Source organism: Cavia porcellus, unplaced genomic scaffold (assembly GCF_034190915.1).
Source record: "Cavia porcellus strain 051 isolate PalLab524CR breed Dunkin Hartley unplaced genomic scaffold, mCavPor4.1 scaffold_3, whole genome shotgun sequence".
Taxonomy (NCBI): domain Eukaryota; kingdom Metazoa; phylum Chordata; class Mammalia; order Rodentia; family Caviidae; genus Cavia; species Cavia porcellus.
This window is the reverse complement of record NW_026947486.1, coordinates 51,360,289-51,365,564: the sequence shown is the minus strand read 5'-3', so window position 1 is coordinate 51,365,564 and position 5,276 is coordinate 51,360,289. Positions and strand designations below refer to the sequence as shown.

Below are 5,276 nucleotides of genomic sequence, written 5' to 3'. Positions count from 1 at the left end.
TTTATGGTTGAAAATCAATGATCAAACTTTTTGAAACCTAAGTTAAGTTATAGCGCAAAAACTCAGAGAAAGATGGTCATATTCTCTTTGAAATCTCTGGTAATAAGTGAAATGTCAAAAAATCTCAATTATTACTTATCCCCCCACAATTCCAGTTTAAATATGAATGCAACCATATTATCTGCCAAATTGAACACAATGGTTCTCCCCTGAAGTAAAAATTAATTTCATGGAGTATGTTGAGTGTGTCATACTATGAGAAAAACTTGCAACAGTGCAATAATTTTTCCTGAAAGAAATATCTGGAACAATAATTTAACTCAAAAACTTTACACAAGTCATTTCTATATAAAAGAGATAAAACTCATTTCTATATAAAAGAGATGTGTATGCTCTCCATACATCTTATCACACAAGTATTTTGATGACATGTTAATGACATGTACCTTACCATGGCTGATAATTTTAATCATGTGCTGCAAAACAAGGTTAAATTTAGGTGATCTTTTTCAGCTAGCCATCATTTCTTTATGATGACACAGTGAATACGTTCACATAAAGAATAGATCATCTTTAGCCAGAACTGAATTCACAAACCAACCAATAATGCAGCCATTTCATCCTAGCATGTTGACAAAAAATGACAGTTCCATTCAATTTTTGCAATATTTAATTATTAAATTATTTGAATATTTTATAACTGATATATCATTGGCAACAAAATTATACATAACATATATTTAAACACATCTATCAAAAATACTATATAGCACAGGTAGAATCATTGATAACTTGTCAACATCAGTAGGCTGATCAACCTGGGCTGTATAACATGGTGTTTCATTAGTTCTAATAGTTGTTCTTTCATATCCTCCGTTGTTTCATAAATTTACCTAGGTAATGTATTATACAAAAGAGGAATCTGTGGCACAATTTGAACTAGTCTCTTCTAAAATTTCACAATAAATGTCCTTTGCAGTAGGCAAGATCAGCATTCTGTCAATAGCAGAGAGCTTTGGTGTAGTAATGCAGTTATCCCCTAAGAATGATGCTGGCATTGAAAACACTTTCAAAGAAATGGTAACCTTTTAATACTTGCTCCTTTCTTCATGGTCATATTTGTTTTCTTTTTCTTTCTTATTCTTTTTTTTTTTCTTCATGTCAGATGGGTAACATGCCAATGGCTTGAGGGAGGCACATTTCATGCATACACCACGAACACCTAATCATTACTCTCATGAACAAAAGAATCCATTTGTCTTCTTTTGAAAAACCCCAAGGATTTGCTTCTTGTTTCAAAGCCTCATTCTCCATGTAACAAAATAGTTCGGATTGTTTCACATATTTGTTGGATAGCCAGTCACAAAATATTATAACAAGCCGACAGAAAACAGAAGTTATCCTTTACAACACATTCATGATTTAATTAAGTGTTCTACCTTGATGTAACTGACTCCATATTGTGCCCTGCATTTGACTAGTGCCCTGTATTTGACCCAAATGAGTGAAAAATTCATCAGGGTACAAGTCACATGAGAAAAGCAGAATAAGCTGCATCCACAGGAGAAAAATTACCCTGCTCAACAAAGAAGGATACAGATGTCAACCAAAATTAATGTAAGATCATAGCTAAATTGTTTCCAACAGGATGTCTTGTTTTACAATTTTCTACTTCACAAAGCTCTGTAACTTTCAAGTTCCTCACTATTCAGTGGGACTCTGGAACATGGGTCTGTGCTAGAGGTCATTGAGCTCAGCTAATAAAATGCCATTATTAATTTGGTTGTTTGGACTTCTTTATTGTATATGAACCCATTTCAGTGAGATTCTTGGAATTTTCCTTTAAATGCAGTTTCCTTTTTGCTTTAAATATTAAAGGCTTCTCATCAGTGGATCATTCTGCTATTTCTAAGAAGTTTGCAAGTGAGATTATTTTTGCTTTTAATGGTTTTGGTTATTTGGCTTGCCAGCTTAACAAAACTGTTAATGCAACAAGTGTCCAGTAGGGAAAGGAGATATAAATGCAAGTGGTATATAAAGTGATCAGAAGGACATTCTTGGACTACAATATGTGTCAGGTATGAAGTGAATCATGAAACCAAAGGTAGCCATAAATTCAAGTGTGTCAACTCACTTGCAACAGTAAAGAATGCCACAAAATGTAACTTAACTGTTAACTGTCACTCAACTGATAGGGTCTTGATACAAGTGTACAAGTTATTATTACATTTTGTTCACTATACAGTGAAACTCTCAGCTAATATGTATCTAAATTTTCACCTGCTCACCAGCACTAGCTTTATCACCTGAGCTCCACCTCAGGTCATCAACCATTTGAGTCTCATAAGGAACACTAAAGCAAGATGTCTCCCATGGGCAGCTCCCTTTTGGAGATCATTATGAAGTGGCTGTGAGTAGGATTTAAAAATAATTAATTGGTTTTCTATATTTATCTGTCAGTCTGTCCTAAACCTAGGCTCCTTAACTGGCCGTGGGATATGATTCATACTAAGTGACATTCTATGAATCATTGGTTCTGGTTGAGGCCTGTAGTGCCCTATGATTCCAGAGATATCTCAAAGGGTAAGATAAGGCCATAGTTGAAGATACATGGCTTCAATATCAATCAAGTAGATAGAAACTGAAACTACAGGCATCTCAATTCTGCAGTCTCATTCCTCCAACAAATGTCATCAGGGAGATGAGAAGGTTTTCCTAAATTGGCATAATTTATTACTTGGAGAAGTCTTTGAAGTGACTCCCAAGGTTCTGCTCATTTCCTGTGCATTCCTCAGTATCCCCTGTCTTTTTTTGAAAATGTAATAAATACGGGGAACCTAAAGAAACTCTTGTCTTAGCCTGGAGATTCTAAAACACTGCAAGAGAGTTTTGATCCTCCTGGAGCTTTAAAATCATACTAGTTGTCTTATTTATTTAAGCCTTCACCATATACTCATTTGGGAGATTGGAAATCCAGGCTATGTCTATGATAGATTCTACAAGGATGTTTTGTAGCTGCTAATACAACAGGAAGCAGAATTTAGGCAAAAATATGAGTGATGGAGAACTGTACAAAATACAGATGAGAGTTTAAAGGCTCACTCACTGTTTATGTCCTGCTGTGCAGCCCAGTTCTTAGCAGACTTCTGACTAATACAGGTCCAGGAATAAAGGACTCCTGGTCTTTGAAAATCTGCCATAACCTTTTCCATTATATTAGTATTGACTTACATTCCCACAACAGACATGATTGTTGCCTTTTCTGAACACATTCATCAACTTTTTTTTAATAATTACCATAATGCCTCCAAGTTTCAAAATAGCTGCAGATGCCTTCAGATATAGTAAAAAATCAAACAAAACAGAAAGCATAATAGAATCCATAAAAACAGAACAATGAATGCAATAAAGGACTTCAACACAAGATGGTAGTAAATCCAAAATGGCTGCCACAATTTATCTTGCTCTCTTTTAAATGGCTGCTCATGCTAACAGTTATAACAAAACAAAATCAAACAGAAGAGAAAAAATATCCAACCCAATAAAACAATGAAAATGATACAGGACTTCAAAATGTGACAGTAGTAATTCCAAAATGGTTCCATGTTTAGAAGGAAATTTCCCATAGATGCCACACTGTATACCATTAGCCTCTGAATAGATGATCAGACCCCTGGCCTAGATGTGCAAAGTCAGTAAAACAAAAAAAAATCAAAAACACCAAATTTCATTTCACCTCAATAGCTATTGTTGAAGACTGTCTTTCTCCAGACCTATGGGGAGTGTGGGGGGTGGCTTTTACTTTCTAGCCCATGTGCTAGAAAGAGCTGGGGTTCTTGCTATCCTGCCAGTGGCAGTGACTCACACATGGCAATGGACCTCAGGGATCTTTAGGATTTTTTTCTTTTACAAGATTTTTTTGAAGAGAAGAAACAAAACAAAAATTCGAAGGCATGCAATAAGAGGGTAACAACGGTTAATATGTTGCATACTGTTATCATTAAATTAGTTACACAGAAAGCAAGATATTTAATGGAATCAAAAATATTAACAAAAAGAACTAAGAGAAATTACAAATGCTTGTGGGAGGTTTCTTTTTCTTTTTTCTTTCTTCTCTTCTCCATTCTTGTACCCCATTTATATTTCCTTTGAATTTACTTCCAATTTTATGACACCTATTGTATATTTGGGATATTATTTACTCTTTCAGCTACTCAAACTAGATAGACAATATGATGTTTACATACGTGCTTCTGATTTATTTCACTTATGAGTATGTTTTTTAGTTGCACCCATTTATGAATAAAAGTCTGCAAGTTGCCCTTCTTTATGACTGAGTGCTCCACTATTGTATAAAAAGGCCACAACCTTTTAATCTATTCCTGGATTGATGGGCATTTGAGTTGTCTCCAATGTGTACATATTACAAATTGTACTGCCACAAACATGGGTGTACATAAATCACTGCTGTGTAATATTTTATTTTCTTCTGGATAAATACCCAGAAGAGAAATAGCTGGGTCAAATGGGATATCCAATCCGAGTTTTTTGAGGAATCTCCAAGGTGATTTTCACAATAATTGAAACAGAATACACTCTGACGTACAGAAGAGAAGGAATTTTTCCCCACTTCCGTTTCAGCATTTGTTTTTAGTTGAATTCTTGACAACAGACATTCATTCTGGGATGAAATGGAATCTCATCATTGTTTTAATTTGCATCTCTCAAATGAACAGTGATGATGAACATTTTTCCATATATTTATATTCTGTTTATATTTTTTCATTTGACAAGTGTCTATTCAGCTTAAATGCCCATGTTTGGGATGGGTTTTAAACTAAGGACTCTAAATTTTTTTAGTTCTTTATATGTTCTCAATAATAATCTTTTGTCTGAGAAACAATTGACAGATTTTTTTGTCACATTGTGCATTGTCTCTTTACCTTGCTGGATTCTTTTTTGTGTAAAAGCTTTTTAATAAGATGAGATCCCACTTAATTGATTTTTTGTGATAGTTCCTTTTGGAATACGTTTTTTCAAAAAGTTTTGCTAGACCAATATCTTCAAGAGTTTTACTCATTCAATTTTCTAGCAGATTTAATGTTTCTGTTTTAATATTTAGATCTTTTATCCACTTTGAATTTAGCTTAGCAGATGGTGAAAAAAGTCTCCAATTTCAGTCTTCAGCATATACAGAGCTATTTATTTCCAGAATCATATTAAAGAGGCTGTCCTCCTTGATCCAGTGACTGTGCTTGACATGTTTGTCAATGATA

General features: G+C 34.3%; 1 pseudogene; it reads right to left on the bottom strand.

The window, feature by feature from the left end:
• Positions 1 to 1,159: 1,159 nt before the first annotated feature.
• LOC111757174 (small nucleolar RNA U13) lies at positions 1,160 to 1,251 on the bottom strand (annotated as a pseudogene).
• Positions 1,252 to 5,276: the final 4,025 nt, after the last annotated feature.